Source organism: Bos grunniens, chromosome 19 (genome assembly GCF_055505025.1).
Source record: "Bos grunniens cultivar Pamir isolate PY7600 chromosome 19, Bosgru_T2T1.0, whole genome shotgun sequence".
NCBI lineage: Eukaryota > Metazoa > Chordata > Mammalia > Artiodactyla > Bovidae > Bos > Bos grunniens.
The window spans coordinates 2,891,772-2,902,933 of record NC_141183.1 but is presented as its reverse complement, the minus strand read 5'-3'; the positions used below and the strand labels follow the sequence as shown (position 1 = coordinate 2,902,933).

The window sequence follows — 11,162 nt, the reverse complement described above, 5'->3', positions numbered from 1 at the left end:
ACATAATGCAAAGGAGAAGTTAAAGAAAAGACAAAGTGAAATTTCCAGTCTGGATATTTATTGTCACACAAAGAATCTTTTACTCAACTATTCATCAGAAAGACGGGAAGGAAAGAAGATGAAAAAACTATCAGCAAAATCTGTCTTTTTATAAATGTATTTCTTTTTCCTGGGTAGGGTTTTGGAAGATAAAGAGCATTTTGGGGGATGTGAGTTTGGGAGATAAAAGGGGTTTAGATTAGTGGCTCTTTTTACTTAAACCATTTTTTTAAAGTTACATTACAAAGGAAAAAGTGAGGGAGGTGCGCTGTGCTGAGGTAGACCACAATTACTTGCATCCAGATGTGGCTGTGGAGCAGTTTTTTCACATATGATATTAATATAATCAGTGTCTTGTGATTCGTGGTAATGGACTATTACATAGAATAACAAAGGAATGATGCCAGTGTGAAGAAGCTACTTTATTAAAAAACAAAACGAAACATATACTGTGCTGTTCTGAAGTAAGGACGCACTGTTCAAAAACACTGAAAAAGTAAGTGAGCACACGTTATTCAAGGATTAGCACAGAAGAACACCACTAATTGCCAAAAGGTGACCTTAACAGAATCGGTAGAGCAGATACAAAAATGTCCCTGTGACTCAAATGCTTGTTTAGAACAATCATCATTTGAAACGGCTCACGATTCCCCAGGATCCGGGAGATCAGTGTCAGTCTGTCGTTCGAGGCTACATCGAAATACAAAGGGCTTTTCATACAGAAATTTCTTTCGTCCCTTTTTGAACTTGAAAGGGAGAACATGAAGAGGAAATGCCATTTCCTGTCTTAGACATTTATGATTGAGTGGGCTTCTTTAGCAATAGATAAAGTTGCTTTGCCAAAGAAATCCTCCTTTGAGAACAACTGGAGGTCATGATGCCATTGCTGTTGCTCAGTCGCTCAGTGGTGTCCGACTCTCTGCGACCCCAGGGTCTGCAGCACGCCAGGCTTCCCTGTCCTTCAGACTCTGGAGTTTGCTCAAACTCAGTTCCGTTGAGTCGATGATGCCATCCAACCACCCTCCTTCTGTCATCCCCTTCTCTTCTTGCCCTCAATCTTTCCCAGCATCGGGGGCTTTTCCAGTGAGTCTGCTCTTTGCATCAGGTGACCAAAGTATTGGAGCTCAATATACAGGATTGGAGGTCAATGCTGCATGCTTAACAAATGGAGAAGTTGTGCAATTTCAATGGAAGTTTGCAATAAAAAGGTTGGAGAGGTAACCAGTTGGCAATGGCATTGACTTTAAAGCAAAATCATGGATCTGAGTGAATTATGCAGTCTTCTTTTCTGGATCAAAACTTTAGTCTCTGTAATTCAGGACAAAGGTACTTATCGCAATGTATGTTCTTTTCAGGTTATTTCTTGTGTCTCTCAGGTTATATACCTATAAGTACATATCTTCCAAGTAAATATCCTCCAAAAAAATAAGAGAGAGAGCCATCTTTACCCAAGGGAGTATTTTTATCTAACTCACCATGTCAAACCTCAATATTTCTCATCAACCTGAGAAATGGACCTCAGTTTAAGATGAAAAAAAAAAAAAAGCAGCCCCTTATATGTTTTGGGAACCCAGCTATCATTCTTCATTGATTTATAGATTTTAATATAGCCTCTCTGTATAGGTTTTAATCTATCTATAAATCTATAGACTTAGAATCTATATAGGGATTTTCTCTAAAGCAAATCTGAACGTCACACAGGTAAATATTTACAGATATGTCATTAGTCACCATAATTTGTGAATTAATTTATGTTTTGTCAAATCAATGGAAAATTTTCGGGAGCTGACTAAGCTATTTCACTCTTCTGCAGTTCTTGAAATAATGTTGTATTTTAAGTGTCTTCTTTAGCCTGGAAGTGCCTCCCCAATGGCCCGATGGGTAAAGCATCTGCCTGCAATGCAAGAGACACGGGAAATGCAGCTTCCATCCCGGGGTAGTGAAGAGCCCCTGGAGGAGGAAATGGCAGCCCACTCCAGGGTCCTTGCCTGAAAAGTCCCATGGACAGAGGAGCCTGGCGGGCTACAGTCCGTGGGGTCGCAAAGATTCAAACCAAGCGACAGAGCATTGGAGTCAGCTTGGAAAGCGAGGTGTGCAGAGATGGGGAGCGAATGCAGTGGCCGGGCCAAAGCTCTTTACGTTTCCCTCAACCGGACTCTGAGATACCCACGAAGTTCCCTGTTCCTTTTCTCGTCTGAACGTTAAAGGCTGACCTCTCAGGAGAACCTCAGACACTGTCAGGAGTCAAGGAAGAAAGTGGACGGTGTCTGGGTGATGCACACTTAAAAGGAACATCTCACAATGGGAGGAAATGAAGGCGCTTTCTTACAGGCATTCTATTTTAAAATAATGCCTCACTGCCCCATCTGATGAAAGCTCTTCAGAGCGCAGAATGTTAGTCACGATGGTAATTGAATGGCATGGAAAATGGCCCCAGGGGCTGCTAGGGACGTGCCAGGGTAATCACATGTTATCAGAACCACCTCACTGTCAACTTATCTAAAACCCAGGACTCAGAGCTGGCTTTAATGCCAGTGAACTCCATTGGGAAACAAATCTTACTGAAATAAAAACGTGCCGCCCATAAAAATAATCAAATGCACTGTCCTTTCAAAGGGGTTTCTTGTGGTTCTTTTAACAGTTGGCTCCTCGGGAAAGGCAGGGGAGAGTGGAAAAGAATCCATATAAAATGAACACACACAGGTTTATTTTGTAGAAGAGATGCTGATGTAAAATATTTCTGGCAGAGTTGATGGAGTTTTCAGAATTTTAATTTAGCAGTTGTCTGAGATTCAGTAGTTTAAATGTTTAAAAAAAACTTTTCATGAGTATTTCTAAGTATTCTTATCATATTTCTGCAGGTTTTGAAAGCCTGTTCAGGTAGAACTTTGTTTTATTTATGTGATGAGTCCCACTCAGAAATTTTAGGCTCCAGTTTAAGAAAGGGAAATATAGGAAATATATCTTTTAACAGCAATCCCCAACATTTTTGGCATCAGGGACCAGTTTGATGCAAGACAGTTTTTCCAAGGATCAGGGTGGGGATGAGAGGGATGGTTTGGGGATGATTCAAGCTCATTGCATTTTTTGTTCACTTTACTTATATTATTATTACATCAGCACCACCTCAGATCATCAGGCATTGGATTCAGTAGGCTGGGGACCCCTGATTTAATACACAAACACACACACACACAGAGAGTCAAATCCATACACATTCTAGAACACAGAAAATACAGAGTACTCCAATGTATGTTTTTGAAGAGAAGTATATTATACACACTGAGAAGTTACTACACGCTTGGAAAACCTGACGTTATGTAACATATTATATCCATTATTTCAGTAATGAAATGTTGCCACTTAATGACTCATGTTGCTCACACACTCTTCTGAGAGCCCCACACGCTGGGTCCTGAGGATGTTTAAAGCAGAGACTGGGTCCCCACTGGCTGCCCGGCTCTGATCCTCGGAAGACCTTCTTTCAGGTGAACAAATGGAGAAGCATCAAAGAGGCACAGCTGCTCTTCGTCATCACTGTGACGAGAAAGACTTTTAAAAAGGCAGCTCTGAAGACGAGCAGAGGTTTCCTGCATCAGATCTGCCTCGAGGAGGGCATCTTCCAAAGTCTGCTGATTATCACGACCTCCCTGGTGGTCAAGCGGCTAAAACTTCGAGCTTCCAATGGGGGTGGGGGTGGGGACGGGGCACCGGTTCCAATGGGGGTGGGGGTGGGGACGGGGGCACCGGTTCAATCCCTGGTCGGGGAACTAAGATTCCTACATGCCTCACGGTGTGACCAAAATAATTAATAAACAAAACAGATGTTGTATTTCTAAAGCAAACAAAAAGAGTCTATTGATTATTAAGCTGTGCTCCATGCACCAGGAGTGGGAAGCAGGTATGAAATGATGTGTGTATATGTGTGTGTAAGGAGGAGCCATCCTAATTACGAAAATGTTTGAAGAAGGTTTCTAAAGTTGCCAACTCAGAAACCGTGACCTTTGTGTCTGATTGGTCGTAAAATATGAAACCAATGAGATCTAATCCAAAGAGTCATCAGCTGTTTGAATCCCACTGCATTCTTATTATCACAATGGCTTTGAGTATTTGCTGGAGAGATTACTAAATATTTATACAGATGATTCAATGGCCAATTCAGTAACAGATGATTCACTACCGTTCACTAAGCAAAGTGCTTACGAGTTTAGTCTCTGAGGTGTGCCTCTGTGATGTAGCTCAGCTCTGCATCCAGGCTGATCTCGAGACGCATGCAAGAAGCTTTAATGTCATGATTTTCCGATCAGTAGAGTGGGGATAACAGAAATAGTTCATGAGGCTCTTGCCAAGATTCACTGTGATGATGCAGGAAATGCACTTAATGATGATCAGTACAGCTTAATTATTATTTTTTATGTTGTTCATAACACCAACATCATCATCCTTACCACCATCCAATGCAAACGACTGATTTCATTCATGTCTGACCACAAGTAATTCTCCTTATATTGTGATCTGGTTCCTTGAGTTGTCTTCTCACTAATTCTAATGTAGCCCTCATGACAGACAGAAAAAGAGAAGAAAAGAAAGGGAGGAAGGAGGAAGGAGAGAGTGAAAGCTCTTTTTTAACCAACCTGCAAACGTTCGTACAGAGGGAGGAAGAGGGCAGAAGGAGGGGAGGGAGACAGAGACCTGCTCTATTTTCTGTTGCCCTGGCTATAAGCCCGTATTCTTCAAATACTTTTTAACTGGTGTGATCTCTTCCCCATGCTGATCACTATCTCCTGACGGTGCTACATTTTGTTCGAAATCTCTTTACGGGAAAGTTACCCTGTATGGAAATTTCCAGATGTTCTAAAGTGTTTAAAAAATAATTAGGGAAGATGGCAAAGATCTGATAAAAGAGGAATTCACTGTAAACCCTGGTCATTGTTATTCTATTCTTAGAAATGTTTTTTTCCCCATCTATTTGTGTGTGTGTGTTTAATTTAAATTATTAAACTTATTTGCCTTGAAAGTTTAATAGGAACTTCTGCGAAGGTTTTGTTTTCTGGTTTTCGATTTGAGGAGAGGTCATGTGTATTTTGTGCATGTGTTTAAATTAAATGGAGAAGGCGATGGCACCCCACTCCAGTATTCTTGCCTGGGAAATCCCATGGATGGAGGAGCCTGGTGGGCTACAGTCCACGGGGTCGCAAAGAGTCGGACACGACTGAGCGACTTCACTTTCACTTTTAAATTAAAGGTGAATAGAAAGTTCTTGTGTAACTTGCTGGTTCAATTTGGTGATCTAGTAACATTGCAAAATTAAGGTGGAGGAAGTTTAGAGAAACCTTATTTTTTTTTTCCTTAAGGTGACAATTTTTTTCCATGTCAAAGGTTGTTTTTTTTTATTACAATATGGAACATTTTGGAGGTATGAAATTGGCAATATTTAACTATCGGATTCCCTTATGCAAGAGAAATTATGAGATGGAGTACTTACTGAGTGCTTTTGCACTCAGTAATTATTGCTTAGTTAAAAAGCACAGTTTAAAACAGTATATACAATATAATCTCATTTAAAATTATTACCAATAATAATATGATATATATGTGCAGGCTCAGTTTCCCAGTCTTGTTCGACTCTTTGCAACCCTAGGGACTGTAGCCCATCGGGCTCCTCTGTCCATGGGATTCTCCAGGCAAGAGTACTGGAGTGGGTTGCTCTTTCTTTCTCCAGGGGATCTTCCCCACCCAGGGATCCAATTGGCATCTCCTGCATTGGCAGGATTCTTTACTGCCCAGGAAGCAATATGCTAAACATATGTGTATAAATTTATTGCATGCATTAAAATGAGAGGAGTATATCAAACTGTTGTTCCAGTTGTCTTTGAGAAGCTATTTATAGAGGCCTTTATTATCCGCTTGGTTTTCTGTAATGTTTGAATAGTAAGTACATAGTGACTGTATCGGAGAAGGCGATGGCACCCCACTCCAGTATTCTTGCCTGGGAAATCCCATGGACGGAGGAGCCTGGTGGGCTACAGTCCATGGGGCCGCACAGAGTCGGACACAACTGACGTGACTTAGCAGCAGCAGTGAATGTCTACCACTTTTGAAATAATTACATTTCTAATCAGAAGGGAAACACAGAACTAAAACATGAAGTGCAGGATTAGTCTGTAATGATTCCTCAACTCATTTAGCAAAGCATTCATCAAAGGAATAGTAGCCTAAAGACTCAAATGCATTATTAGCTATGGTCCAAACCTATTCATCTTTAGTCAATATATACTCACCAAAGGTAACTGACCATGAAGAACTGCCATCAGGGAAAAAAACATACCCCAAAAGATGCAGGTTTACATACAGCCTGCACTTTCTGGATCATGTTAAACCATCTCAAAGCCCATTTTCCCAGGAAGGAAAAAGTCATGCCCAAGCCGTGGACTTTCAACTACCGAGCTCCATCCCTAGGAGATGCCCTGGGCAACCATACGGTATAGAAACACCTGGTCGCCAAGCAACTGGAGTTCCATTTAGCCTGTGGCTTCATAAATCATGAGACCCGGCCAACTCCTCCACTCGGGGAGGCACCAGGTTCCCTTGAGAACACAGTGTTCTGGCCGCTGCTTTACCTGAGTAAAGAGATCCTGTGCGACTCTGAGCCAGCACTGCAGATCAAAGGGAACCTAGTGGCTATGTTCTATGGCTGCATGGGCTCATGAACAACAAGGAGACTAATCCCTTACTAGTGGCTTTGAAACGATTCCATGCGCCTGAAATTCTGCTGTCATACATGCCCTGAAGACTGGCCTTCATCAGAAGGACATGATGTAGCGCTGGAGTTGACAAGGTCATCGACTGGGGAATTGGACCACCGAGGTTCAAATCCTGGTCCATGTGTGACCTTGAGCATCTCAAACTCTGTGCCTCTATGTGTTCTCATCCAGTGAGTGGGAATAGTAACAGTACCTATCTCATCAGTTGCTAGGTGGGGTCAATGAGTTAATATTTGTAAACACAATAAGCCTGGACCATAATAAGAATGATAAAGTGCTTGTTACATTGAAAATTACCCTTCATGACTATTTCAGTGATTTCTCTGGGCCCTTAGAATTGGGTTCATTCCTCTGTTTTGAAAGAATGCTAGGTAAAAAATTCAGATACGTTTCTGTAGGGGCACAAATAAGGGAACAATTGGTTCTGCTGGAGGAAAAAAAGAAAATCTTGTCAGCAGAGATAGCACTGGGGTCCCAGCATGAGTAAGAGACTATTTGGTCAAAAAAAGAAAAGGTGAGGCATTTTAGTGAAAACACCAAACACAGTAACACACATTGTTGTTCAGTGGCTCAGTCGTGTCTGACTCTTCGCGACCCCCATGGACTGCAACACACCAGGTTCCCCTGTCCTTCATCATCTCCCTGAGTTTGCTCAAACTCATGTCCATTGAGTCAGTGATGCCATCCAATCATCTCATTCTCTGTCTCCCCCTGTTCCTCCTGCCCTCGATTTGTCCCAGCATCAGGGTCTTTTCCACTGAGTCGGCTCTTTGCATCAGGTGGCCAAAGTATTTCCTGGGTTGTATGTAATATGTAGGGGGTCTATATTTTCACTCATGACAATAGAGCTGACGCTAAGAAAGGGGACATCCCAGCTCAGACGGGTCGCAAAAAGGGGCGGCGTCTAGGCTGTGTGCAGGTGAACCCACCGCTCCCAGAATCAATTCTGAGTGACAGCCCATGAAATTCCTGTTCTTCATTACATAGCCCTGCACTAGAGTCCCAGGTCTATGCTTACTAACAGCCAAGGGGTAGCAACCTTGCTTGGAGCTACAGGGAAACCTATAGCCAGAGAGGACCGCAGCATTCTGACTCTTGCCCGGTATGGTGGCGGGGGACCACTGCTTCTGCCTGACGGCTTTGTCACACCGTCTTCAGGAAGAGACAGCCATTGTCGTTACGAGCTGGAAACACTTTACACTCAGATGATGGTCAAGAGAAGCTTTCCAACAGATATGCCCTTACGTATCCCTCAAAATCAGGGTTCTTTTTCCATCTCACAAAGATGCTTTGTAAGCAAGAGAAAGAAATAAGCAACCTGCCTTTTCAAGTTGAATAAGCAAAAGTCTGAATTACAGAACTGGTAAAACAAAATTACAGATGATGCAGGACATGCGTTATGACAAAATTCCCACTCACAAACCCTGGCATGTCAATCACTGCAAACCCTCTACAGATTATAGGCTACTCGTGTCAATGCCAGCATTTGGAAAAAGTCTACTAAGACTTATTTTGAAGAATTCAAAGATGGAAAAAGAACAAACATTAAAGATCAAAGGTAAAACAGAAGAAGGCTGCATCCATAAATGAAATTGGTATGTAATTAACACTGGCAGAGGCTGGCTAAATTCATCTCAACAAACCGTCTCAATCCTATTCTACAGACTCTCAGATTTTCTATTAAAATAGCAATGTGCCTTCAACATCATATTCATACTTTCAGGTACCCCTCTTTAAAAAAAAAAAAAAAAAACCTGTTCCTAAACAGTCGTTCCAGATGGATGGAAACTAAAATTTTTGTGGTGAGCACACTGCGTTTAGAAGTAGAAATATCAGTGTTGTACACAGGAAGCTGAGATAATATTAGAAGCCAATGTTATCTTGATAAAAAAATAAATTAAAAATAAAAATGGATTGTAGATTAACTAACATCACTTTCACCAGACAAAAACACATTTTGCTCAGTGGCTGCAGCTCTTATCAAGATCTGTCCCATGTTTATATTAATAACTTTCCCTGGCTTTGCCCGGCTACCCTGCGCTTTGTCTGCCTTCCTTGTTACAAATCCTATGTTACTATACACTTCTTTTGGTTGAATAGCAGTCTACACCTCGGACAAATAATTTGGCATTCTGATTGAGGCAGGAAGCAGATGCCCCCAGCATCCCCACCCCACCCTCCCGCCCCAGAGTAAAGCAATTGGAGATTCATTCCCTATTGCCTGAAACTCCAAGACAAGAATAGCAGGACAATTAAGGGAGGAGGCTGGACCCTACTCAGACCGCGTATCTGTCTTTCCCAAAGTCAGGAGCCTTCTCAACCACACATGCACAGAAAATGCTCCTTGCAGGATATTCTACCCAGATGCCTTTGTGGTAGGATCCATCTTGGCTATGGCATGTGCACATATGGGAGGATCCTGATATGCACCAAATATGGATTGTGAACCAGTCGAATCAGAATGATTGGCCAAAGGAAACCAGGAAGAAGTGCCCCACAAAAGTAATTCCAACTACCATGAGGATGCAACGCAGTGGCTGGCTCTCTCCCTGAGCCCACCCGTGTGTCTATTCACCTGTGCTGTACTCTTTTTTCCTCTTAATAAATATTTTACGTGTTTCACCCTTTTTGTCTTTGTAGGAATTCTTTCCTGCAAAGCCAAAGGGCCAAGGCCCTTGTCACCAGCCAATAAACCAGTGGCTAGTATCTGGTCACCTGATGTGAAATGCTGACTCATTGGAAAAGGCCCTGATGCTGGGAAAGATTGAGGGCGGGAGGAGAAGAGGGCAACAGAGGATGAGATGGTTCGATGGCATCACCCACTCAATGGACATGAGTTTGAGCAAGCTCCAAGAGACACTGAAGGACAGGGAAGCCTAGCATGCTGCAGTTCATAGGGTCCCAAAGAGTCAGACACCACTTTGCGACTTAACGGCAACAGAAAGAGACTGTAAGAGGGCTGGATTAGATCCTGAGCTGTAGCTCTGCCCCGTAACTCTTCTCGGAAGCCAGGCCTTATTGCTTTCAATGGTCAAAGAGGTCAAACGACTAAACTGCTGATACTGCTGCTATCTAACCAAGAACAATGACTTGAAAGATGAGGTAGTAGATAAAAGTGCTGTATCTACACAACCAGGATGTACAAAGTGACAAATGCCTTGTTTATCGTCTTAGCTGCTCAAGACACAGCCTTTCTACTGTATGGGATCCACTGTGGTTATTGTTTAGTCACTAAGTCCTGTACGGCTGTTTTGCAACCCCATGGACCATAGCCCGCCAGGCTCCTCTGTCCATGGAATTTCCCAGGCTTGCCATTTCCTTCTCCAGGGAATCTTCCTGACCCAAGGATCAAACCTGCATCTCCTGCATTGGCAGGCAGGTTCTTTTACCACTGAGCCACTTTGTAAATCAGCCAAACCAGTTTTGAATGTAGATGCACTGTCTTATTTTATTAGTAATAGAAGAACTTAAAACACAGTCAGGATTTTAGTCCTTAGAATTTGAGATGTCCAGAGGATTTAAAACCTAAAAGTCAAGCCACAAACGCTACAGTAATTAGCAGGCAGATATCACCTGCCTCAGTAGGACAGCGTCTTTTGGAAGTCAAAAAGAAAGTAACAGATTTCCAGGATGAAGAATACTGATATACTGGTCACACCAGTTCTTAGGATCTGTCTCTGGACTGGGTTGAGTAAGAAGACTGAATGTGATGATTCTGTTTTAGATTGAAAATCTTCGACTCCTAAAAAATATCACTTTCTCTTTTATGTAGCATCTTTACAGGCACAATAAGATGTTAAGAGGTTAATTTTTTATTTCAGTCAATAGACTCAAGAGTTCAGAGAGTGTGTGTTTGCTACCAAATTAGATAGCATAATCATCACGATGACTTCTGTAGGTTATCGGACAGAGTATTTATGATAGAGTACATGTGGCTCAGGAAAAGAGTTACTACTTTCAAGTCTCTTTGTTTACATAAATAGATAGCATCCTTACGTGGCCTTCCCTGGTGGCTCAGACAATAAAGAATCTGCCTGCAATGCAGGAGACCCGGGTTTGATCCCTGGGTCGGGAAGATCCCCTGGAGAAGGAAACAGCAACCCACTCCACTATTCTTGCCTGAAGAGTCCCATGGACAGAGAAGCCTGGCGGGCTACAATCCATGGGGTTGCAAGGAGCCAGATACAAATGAGCAACTAATACTCTCACTTTCATCCTTACGTAACATCTCAGAAGTAAGTCATGAGAGTCACATTGGGATGCTGAGAACACCACCAGCATCCTAGGAGGTGTGACTCAGATGAAGGATGACCCAGCAAGACCGAGGGATCCTCTGTTTAACCTTCGGTGGGTATTCCA

General features: G+C 42.5%; 1 long non-coding RNA gene across 1 annotated transcript; it reads right to left on the bottom strand.

Moving 5' to 3' along the window:
- Positions 1–441: 441 nt before the first annotated feature.
- Positions 442–8,550, bottom strand: LOC147350966 (uncharacterized). The gene is made up of 3 exons (XR_015147092.1): positions 6,321–8,550; positions 4,243–4,394; positions 442–1,347 (listed from the first exon to the last, which is right to left on the bottom strand). It is a non-coding gene; the product is annotated as an uncharacterized LOC147350966 (long non-coding RNA).
- Positions 8,551–11,162: the final 2,612 nt, after the last annotated feature.